We start from the raw sequence: 11,607 nt of genomic DNA on the forward strand, positions 1-11,607 counted from the left end.
CATTCCTTAGACATGTTTACATTAGAGTCCTTGTACGGTAACTTTCGGATTTTGGGATTTGTAATAATTACGACTTCCGCATTTACTTCATTATTTTCATGGCATGACTTATTTTGATTATCTTGTGCTTGAATGAGTAGTAACTGATTTAATTTGCTAATATTAAAATGGACTTGAATGAATAGATTACTTGTGTGTTGGTTCGCCCACTAGGAGTTAGAGTGGGTGCCAGTCCCGGCCCTTTATCAAGGGACGCGGTAGATGAAATCATGTATGCCAATGTCATGTAGTATGTATGCATGTAACGTGCCCCGGCCCTCTTTTGCGGAACGCGGTGAACAAATCATGTGCCATCCTGGCCACCGCCCCATCATCATATCATAAATATAATGTGCCCCGGCCCTCGGTGAGGGACGCGGTATTACATGCCCCGGTCCGCAAGTGAGAGGGACGTGGTGAACAATGCAGAGGAGTACGCACGAGAACATGTCCTGGCCCGGGCTCAGTGAATAGACATATCCAGACATGCACGAACAGAGTAGTGCGAAACCATATGCACACAAATCAAGACTCAGTACATATACACACTTACCGACATCCGAAGATTCAATAGAATAATCGTACGTGCTGTCGGCTGACAACCAAATCATCAGAGTTTACAGAAGATACTCCTATCAGGATGTTCGTAGCAAATTATTTATAACAGATTACTCATATCATAATTCTTATATCAGATTACATACCGAAATCAGAATACTTTTGTCAGAATACTTTTATCAGAATACTTTTATCAGAATACTTATATCAGAATATTCATATCAGAATGCTTTTATCCCAATACTTATGTCAGAATACTCGTATCAAAATACTTATGTCAGAATTCTTGTATCAGAATACTCATACGGATTATTTATATCAGATTACCTACCCATATCAGAATATTCATATTAGAGCACTTATATCGAGATACTTATATCAAAATATTCATATCGAGATATTCGTATCAAAATGTTCACATCAGAATACTTATATCGGAGTTGGGAACACTCATATCAAATCACTTGTATCGGACTATTTATATCAGAATAGTCAAATCAGAATACTTATATCGGAGTTTCTAGATGCTTATTTCAGAGGATGCATATGGATCACAACAAACTCGGAACAATAGCCAAAAGGTTTCCTTAATTATTATACGGAAATGAATCAATTAAGACAACACAAGTAGGTCTCAGGGATTGTGGGCCCGTCTCGGGTCAAGTCGAGGTGGCGTACACAAATTACGTACATTAAACTTTATGGGGTCACTTATGAAGGTCTTAGTGTCATTTGGTTCCATTTGGGCAAGTTATAGATGTTTCAGCACTTATTCTTAACAAGACGTGAAGAATTTGATTCAATTCTACTGAATGAAAAGGGTCAAATTCAGACTCGGATTTCTAGGAATGAAATCGCCCCCGAGGCTCATATCCAAACCTAATAGGTCTAAGACATGCCAAAGAAGGAAAAGTAAAGCCTTACATACCTTTTCTGCTTCTTACACTACTCCAAATTCAAGTCCTAAACTCTCCAAAATCTACAAATGGTCACATTTACCAAACATTAATTAGAAGCCTTTAGAAGTTAAATCTTAAAGTAACACTTGTCTACGGAAATTTCGGCAGCATTTCCCCTGTAAATGCGCCATCCCCGAGAATTCAACTCGGCCAAAAACACAACAACAAATCCGAGGATTTAACTCGGCCACAATATCAACAACAATACCTACAATTTATTCTTCTAACCTCAACAATTTATTCAAAACGTATTCTAACATTAATAACTCGTTTCACACGATTCAACGGCATTTTACTTACATTCCAATCAACCACAACAACACTCAACGATACTTCATTCACATTCAATTTAATTTGTGTGACATTCAAAATGATTCAATCGACACCCTACTCCTCCCGACACATTAGCAACATCATTACTACAATTATAAGAAACCATGCTAACGTCATTCTAACTTTTTCCATAATCCACAAACAACCACAACTTCATTTCTAACCATTAAATCCTCGTTTTACATCATGAAATCTACAACATAACAATCAAACTACTAAAATAAAATTATTTCATCTTCCTTACACAAAGTCACTATATTCGGCCACACACACATACCACCTATTTTTCATGAATTCTCATCGTTTTCCATGCATTACAACAACAACCAACACACTACATGAAATTAATTCAATCATCACTCCTACACACACACTCCATGCATGGCTACACACACATACCATGCACGGCTACAACATCAACATCCATATCATTATGAATTTCATTCTTTCCCACATATCACAACATACCAAACCCTTCATAACATATAAAAGGAATGAATTCTTACCTTTTCCTTCAACTTCCTCACTTAGCTAAAGTTGGAATTTTGCACCAAAGAGTGATTCTCTTGCTTCAAAAATTATACCACGTTGAAGAGCATCCTTGAATTAGTAGAAATACATGAAGAAATAATTTTTTTGGACAAGATTTAATGGAGCCAAATTTCCATGGTTATGGCCGAATATGGCCTTATTTTCTCCTTCTTCTTTCTTGTTTTGTTTTCTTGAAAATTCTAGAAATGAGCAATTTGGTCCCTTTATTTATTATTAACCACATGGGTTTAATTAATCCATGGGCTTGGGCCAAGACTTGGCCGGCCACCCTTCAAATGTTGGGCCTTTGTTTTTTTTTTTTGAGCCCAATTAGCTATGGATCACACTTTGTAATTCACGAAACTAATTTCCGAAATTCCAATTTTGCCCTTAGCCTTCCTCGATGTTTCCGCGTCAATATTTTTCATAAACAACATGTACATATTAACTAAAATCAAAATATAGCCTTATCGTAAACAAGTCACAATTATCTCAAAATTTCCGAATATGCAAATATACGGGGTATAACACAACTTATTGGTTGAAGTTCAGGACGTCAATTAGCTCATGCACCATAACACGGTCGACGGACAGTCGATGGTATTACGGGCTGTATCTTCAACCGTAACTCATTTTGTTCATTTATAATACAGGGACCGTAACACGTTCGACGGACCGTCATACGTGTTACGGTCCGTAACAGCTTACCGTAACGTGACCCAAATTTCCAGAACGTTTTGTCGAAATCATAGGTGTTACGGTTTGATGTTATGGACCGTTAAACGTGTTACGGTCCGAAACACTGAGCGTCGGGTAGCAATTCAACAGATTCCTCATCGTAGCCAAATTGTTTCGTTTAAGCACGAGGCCAATATTTTCAACCTTACGATCCTTGGGGTATGGCATAAAACACCAGTTGGTCCCCTCACATACCTTGGGTTACTCAGACTTCACCCAATTTTTAGAATGTTTTCTTTGAAACATTTTGTCGAACAGTTGGCGGGCAAACCAATTTACTAGATTCACAAGTGAAACTTTCAATCGGGATGCCCTCCGACTCAGTGGGAAACAATGTCCTTGTGCCCACGAGTCCTTCAAACAATAATCATACCAAACCCAACCCCTCACCTTTGTCAATTCCCGCTCAATAATCCATGGGAATTCAAAAGCATTCAAAATCAGAAGTACATGGCACAGTATACGACTTTAATCATGGAAAATTATACCAATCCTATCTATAGATGGAAGACTAGAGAGAGTCAACACATTGTCATACCTGATTGTGGACGAAAATTGGATCAAAAACTTGCGACTAAACTGAAACAGCGATGGACTTCACAAGAACAAATCAACAGCGATGGTAGGGTAATAGGGGAGAGATGGTTAGGGAGAGAGGATGAGGAGGGCTACGAGGGAGATGGGGGAGTTAAAAAAAAGGGAACCGTTTTTCTTTGTGTCGTTTGAATTTGGAATGTAACCGTCGGGTGATGTATTTAAACGTTCCCGACCGTTACGCTTCGAGTTACTGACCGTAACCCAAGGTACGAGCCGTAACTCGTGTTACGGTCTACCCAAACGACCCCGTTTTCATGTTTCATTAATGACATGGCAATATAGCCGACGGACTGTAACTCGTGTTATTGTCTGTATTACCTGGCGTAACGGGTGCAAATTTTCCAGTGGTTGCCCAGATTTCTATCAAGGTTACGCTTATGTGTTACGGTCCTTAACGCGAGTCGACGTTCCGTAACTCAGACCGTAACACATGCCCCTCATCCTTCAGTGATATCTGGCCTTTTTTTTTTCTTGTTACGCTCCATTATACGAACCGTAACATGAGTTACGGGGCGTAACATGGAGCGTCCTTTCATTGCAAACTTCTGCACTTACTTTCTTTTTGCCTCTTCTGTCATCAGAATCCTAACACATCAACAAACACCAAACAATAAAAGAAAACAAAGGAAATACGATATTTAAAGTACTCATAAAGCAGTAAATATGGGTTGCCTCCCACACAGCGCTTGGTTTAACGTCACGGCTCGACGTGATACCTCAATTTCTAGATCAGGAACCGTATTTCAAACGATACCAATCAACACCTTACCATCATCAATGCACCAATGATAGTGCTTCACTATTTGTGCATTCACTTTAAAAGTCTGAGTGCCATCCTCGGTTTTCACCTCAATGACACTTCCATTTGGGGAAACACTTACAAATTCAAACAGACCGGATCATCAACACTTTAGCTTGCTCGGAAAGAACTTTAGGCGCGAATTGTACAACGAGACCAAGTCCTTCGGCTGAAAATCCCTTTTGAGGATCTTCGAGTCTTGACAGTATTTCATCTTTTCCTTGTACAGTGTTGCACTTTCATAGGCATTGTACCTAAATTCATCCATCTCATTGATTTGAAACAACCTCAGCTTGGTTGCTTCATGCCAATCCATGTTCAGCTTTTTCAATGCCCAAAGGGCCTTATGCTTAAGCACAATAGGCAAACTTTACCTATCCTTTCTCCAAAGTCGTACTACTCCATTTCTACCACTCTTTTCCTTATAAAACCTTCCGATATACCTTATATACATCCTTTACTCATTAAATGTACTTGATAATGCTTGCTTATATTTTGAAGTGGTTTTACTTAACCATAACTCAATGTACTTACGTTTCAAATTTGATAAATGCTCCTTTGAAGATACGGGGTGTAACATCCTTCCGCCCATAAAAACATTCATCCTCGAATGTTGTAGCTTGCGAGCTTGCAACGAAATCATTAATTTCTTGAAATAGTTGTCCTCCTTTAGTTCCTGATCCCATATTCTTATACTATGGGCTCATTAGTCTTCTTTCATATTCTCCAATTCTTTGTCGAACTCATTCATTCGTTCCATATCCTCATGTTCTTATGTATGTACCCAGTGGTCAACTGATACCTAGCTACCGTCCTGGGATCTGTTGCCATTAAGATGGTCTTAACTCGTGATTTCTATGGCTCCCTACCAGTCTATGAGCACTCTAAATTGTTGTACTCTTTTGCCTTGCTCCTTATTTCTCTACTAGTAGACAAATTCCCTTATTAAAATATGGCACTCTTCCTTACTTGCTTCGTGGTGCTTTTCTAGATTATCCCTTTTTGTACCCGTCAATCTTATATACATACCACATCATATCCTTTTTAATTCCTTGGTCGAACTCTTTAATTCCTTACAATATCATCCTATTCATACCTGAACTTTTCCTATAATTTCCTCTCCTCAGTTTTAGCAAAATTGCAATATAAACTCATAAACATGGAACTAAGATAAAATCCTACTTAATCATAACTTCCTTTTGATACGAATATGCTTTCTTCTTAAGTCCTTGATTCTCTTGTACCGGTGATCATTTGAGACTTAAATTAGCCGATGTTCTTCTTTGACTCCCTATCGTTGTTCTTACACCATTTTTGTCAGCTATTGCTTTAAGCCAATTGTCTATATGGTTCTATAACATATACTAGCACATTTGATATGACCGGCGACTTGTGTCTCCACGACTTGTGAGGTACTTTCTAATCTTAGGTAGCACTGCTGTCTTGCTATTCATAAGCACACTATCTCCCTTTCATTTAGAGATCATTGAACTCCCTATACTTATTCCTCTTTCTAAAACTTTCATCTCTTCTAGTGCTATGATTTCCCTTTTCTTGAGCTTCGGAATATTGTAGCTCATCTTAGAATTGAATTTGTTCTTCCCTCCTTTTAAAGGATGTTTTTATATATTGTAACCTTTGAGTGTTAACTGTCTTTGATAGTCATCTGACCGACCTTAGCGATCCTTCAACTCCTCTATTCCATATAATGTTGGAGTTCTTTTCATTGCATGGTTTTACTTGTTTTCCTTTTTGCTAGTTGAGTTCTTATATTAAATCAAAATGCTTATACATATCGGATACAATCCAAACACCTTCTTTATTGTCTTTTCACTTCTACCTCTCATAACTAGTATTCCCCTAGGTTAATGAATTAATGGAACATCGGAATTCATTAAGCCCCTTATGGAGTGTACGACTATACCACGCTCTTTTAGCCCTAGTCTTTCTCCACAACTATCTTCTTAATATACTTGAAATTCTCCTTGCTCTAGGTTGAGAATTCTTGTTTATGTCTATACTATACCATTGAAAGTTGACATTCAACACCATCTATTCCCACGACTCGTCCTTTCATTATCTTAGCTCATTTGTCCCGTAATTCTCCTTAACTACTCGTTTGCATCGCAGTTATGCATCATAGTCCTTCTAGTGTTCTGTCAGTTCTTGTTCTTAACATGAAATCCCCACGAAGTACACCCTTTCCTTTCTTCTTTCGTCGAGTCTTCATCTTTCTTTATGATACTACAACTTGTGCACACACATATAGATATATAACTAAAAAAAATCGGTTTTCTTCATGATGGCATCTTTGCATCTTTCACATAACTATTGTCTTATAATTTCAATTTTTTTCCCTTGGGCAAGCCTACTGATTTACTAACCTTTTCCTTGTTAACGGCGGCCACATAATTCCTTTTAACCATTTCATTGACACCTTCTCTTTCCTTTAGTCCTCATAGTTTCTTTTACTTGTACAATGCCTATTTCCATTAGTCATCCTTTACTCTTGGGTTACGAAACTTTGGAGTGTTTTGTTACGAGTGTGAATCCCTTTTAACACTGAAAATCTCTTTTTGCCCTATGTTCTCCTTCTATTTAGGTCTATACCGTACCATCCCGTCACTATTCCATGCCCTTCCATCCACCCGTTTAGCTCATTTACTCGCAATTCTGCCTAATTATGTGTTCATGTTGCAGCCGTACATCAAGTTTTCCTAGTGTCCTACTACTTCTTGCTCTTAGCACAGAATTCTTACAGTTTACACTCTCTCCATGCTTCATTCATCGAGCCTTTATCCGTCTTTCTGACGCTACGGCCGAGTTGTCTTCCATACACGTTCCTTACATTTCATTCTACTCCCTCTATGACCGAATCTCTCGGCCTTTATTGGAATTTTTGTCACATGCCATTAATTTTCTAATCATTTGTGTCGTCCCATCATCCTCGTTCTTATCTCGATGATTGATCGGTTACTTACAGCTAAATCGTTAAAGCATCCTGTGTACCCCTGGGTTAAAGATTTCCAGTTACTTTACTCCTAAGTTCTCTCCTCCTTTCCTCATATTATAACATTGACCCTAAAGTTCATAGAATATCCTTTTAGAGTTCCAGATCCATTTTATTTCCAAATCATCTTTTAGGAGGGCTTCCTCCTTTTTCAAGGTGATTATGCCTACTTGGCTGTCACGACCCGTCTAGAGGGCCACGACGAGCGCCCGGTGCTAGCTCACCCGGGCACCCCTTGGCTTACACTTCACTTACGTCTAGGTGAGCCGTACAATTAAACATACATTTCTATTCATTCATCATACTAGTCCCATTGGACAACAATGTTTTTATATCATCATTGGCATCAATGCCACATCAATGTACATGAGCCGACGAGGCTATCAAAATGATATACAAAATATAGGCCGACAAGGCCAGACATATCTAACCATATACACATGTCTATGCGCCTATAAGGAGAGTATAACATATCACATAAGCGGGACAGGGCCCCGATATGCCCATAATTATATACACAAAGGAATAAGTACCCAAAAGCTATGGCTCCGAATGAAATGGAGCTCTGCTATGTAGTCTCTGAGAATACTGCTATGGATCGAGGCTGTCTCCCTGTGCACCTGCGGGCATGATGCAGCGTCTACAAATAAAAGGACGTCAGTACGAAGAATGTACTGAGTATGTAAATCATGATCAATATCAATATAGAATCATAATAAGCAACATAAGAAATAGCACAAGATGGGAGATGGTGATATCATCGTCATAGGCACTTACTTGCCTTTCATAGGGCTTTCCCATTTCTAATGCATATTTGTGTACTTACATCCAAATCGTATCCGTTCCATATTTGTACTCGTATTCGTATACATACCCTTATTCTCATTCATATCGTATCATATTCGTATTCATATCATATACATAATCATATCATATACATAACATTTACATAGCATACCCGACCATGCAGGATCGGTGTTTCATACATACTTGGCCAACCAACGCTCAAGGTTACTCATACCTGGCCCTACCAAGGCTTCAGGGTTACATCTACCTGGCCCTACCAAGGCGTCAGGGTTATCCGTACCATCTGCAGAGGTGTGCGCGCGTTACGTAATCATATACATACTTATTTACATATCTTACCCGGCCTCATAAGCTCGGGGTTCCATAATAGTCATACATAGACACATATACATAATAGCTCATAAGCATCTTTACTATTTACATCATTATCATAATCGTCCCCAACATCATTATACTATCATCACATTTATCTTTATCGGCTTACTCGTCATACGAGGGATTTAGTACAATCGTGGCGTATCAAGAATCATGAGCATACTAGCTTGGGAGATCAAGTCATTTGAAGGACATCATAGTCTCATAGAAGAGTTAGATATTTGGCCAAAGAACCATGCCTTATGAAAGAAGGGTTAGCCTTACATACCTTTTCCGTTCACTATTTTACACTTGCGCGTTCACCTCCAATGCTAGTGTTTCTACCTTCATTGAAGTCATATTATCATTAGAATCAATAGCTAGCATATACGACTAAAGCTAGAGAAAATTGGACAGTATCTCCTTTATTTATACGACATTCCTCCATAACGTATATCAATTCCCAAACGTCAATAATACATTCACAATACCATAACAATAGTCATTATTCATCCGCATTATCCACATTTCTTAATTTGCTTTCAATTACTCATATCCATGGCTATAACACTCGACTATGTCCATTCACGTACATTGCTCATCTCATGTCCTCAATATCATTTATAACACATTTACATTACAATACATCAAGACTCATAACTCAATTCAAACTATTTCTCAAAATGGCACTATCCCACATTCATGACCCATTTTGCTATACCTCTCTACAATCCAAGTATTTCAACTCTTAAATACCTTAAACAACATAGAAACATCATAATTCTTACCTTATATGTCGTAGGAACAATCCTTGGTTGATAATACTCCACTTGAGCAAAACCCTGGTTTATCTCCAATGAGATTTCTTGACTTGTATGATCCTTAATGGGTTTTCTTATACTTAATTCACTTAGTTTGTGTTGTTGATCACCAAATATCCTTGAATTCTTGTGGAATTTATGTAGAGATATGTTTTAGAGAGAAGGGGTGTCATGTAGAAGTGAAATGAAATGAAATAATAAACTTGGTCCCCTTTTTAATAACCCAAAATCTGATCTGAAATGAACAGTCGTCGAAAGTGCACAGTGGTCGTAAACCCAATTTACGGGCCGTATTTCGCGATCGTATTTAAGCATAACAGATCCAGAAAGTATGCTGGGGATCATGGTGATTTACGATCGCAGTTTACGGGCCGTATTTCAATTTACGGTCCGTATTCCAAGTCGTATTTAACCATTTGAACATTTGACAGAAAATTGATGTTTTGGAAGTCAAAATACGACATGGAAGTTTACGGGCCATATACCACTTTACGGGCCGTATTTCATTTTACGTCCAACTAGCCAAAATGCAAATCTGCAACTTTCCACATTTTCAGAACCTATAAGTAGTCATTATGGAGCATAACCTATCTCTTATTGCGATTGCCTTTGAAATCTTACTTAAGGCCATATATTGTAATTTCTTACTCATGGAAATATCGTATACTCGTACTCCTCACTAGTTCATTCATTGAGCAACAAAGAAAGATTTTCCGAGGTGTAACATTCTCCCCCCCTTAAGAACATTCGTCCTCGAATGTTAAGGTCTTCGGGGATTCTATAAAAATTTTGCTAGAGTCTCCCCTATAATATGGAACTACCATCCTGTCACATCAACCCATAATATCATCGCCTCACAGGGCTACATCACAATATCAACATATCTATGGCCACACACGACCATAAGCATGAAAAGTAAGTATATATACCTTATGTCGTTAGTGTTTCATCTCGAATCTCTTTTGGGGGTTGGAATAAATGCGGGTATCTAGATCGCATACTCTCTTCTGCTTCCCATGTCATTTCTTCTCGTTTACTGCTTCTCCATAGAACCTTAACTGAGGCCACCTCTTTGTTTCTAAGCCTCCGTACTTGCCTATCTAGTATGGCAATGGGAACTTTTTCATAAGTCAACTTTTCTGTCACTTGCACATCACTTATTGGCACGATCGTAGTAGGATCTCCAACACATTTTCGAAGCATCGAGACATGGAAAACTGGATGGACTGATTCCAAATCCGGAGGTAGGGCTAGCTCATAGGCCACTTTTCCTATCTTTCGCACAATCTCATAAGGTCCAATGTATCGGGGACTAAGCTTCCCCTTTTTGCCAAATCTCATTACACCCTTCGTCGGTGACACTTTCAAGAATACCCAATCTTTCACTTGGAACTCTAAGTCTCTTCGACGATTATCCGCATAGGACTTTTGACGACTTTGGGCTGCTAACAACAGATCCTGTATGAGCTCGACTTTCTCTATGGCTTGCTGGACCAAGTCTGGCCCTATCAATCTAGCCTCTCCTGTTTTGAACCACCCAATTGGGGATCTACACTTTCGCCCATACAAAGCTTCGTACGGTGCCATCTGAATGACAACTATTATTGTAAGCAAATTCAATGAGTGGCAAATGATCATCCCAATTATCTCCAAAATCTATCATACATGCCCGTAACATATCTTCAAGAGTCTGAATGGTGCACTCAGCTTGCCCATCGGTCTACGGGTGAAATGTCGTGCTAAGGCTCACTTGGGTCCCTAAACCCTCTTGGAAAGATTTCCAAAAATTGGCTGTAAACTGAGTCCCTCTGTCTGAGATAATAGATGTTGGAACACCATGGAGTCCTACTATCTCTTTAAGATAGAGCTTTGTATAATCTTCTGCCACATATGTCATTCTGACTGGCAAGAAATGAGCTGACTTGGTGAGTCTATCCACGATCACCCATATGGAATCATACTTACGTCGAGAACGGGGTAAGCCTGTAATGAAGTCCATGTTAATCACTTCCCACTTCCAAGTTGGGATTTCTATGGCTTGCAACAATCCACACAACTTTT

This window comes from Lycium barbarum, chromosome 4 (assembly GCF_019175385.1).
Source record: "Lycium barbarum isolate Lr01 chromosome 4, ASM1917538v2, whole genome shotgun sequence".
Classification (NCBI taxonomy): domain Eukaryota; kingdom Viridiplantae; phylum Streptophyta; class Magnoliopsida; order Solanales; family Solanaceae; genus Lycium; species Lycium barbarum.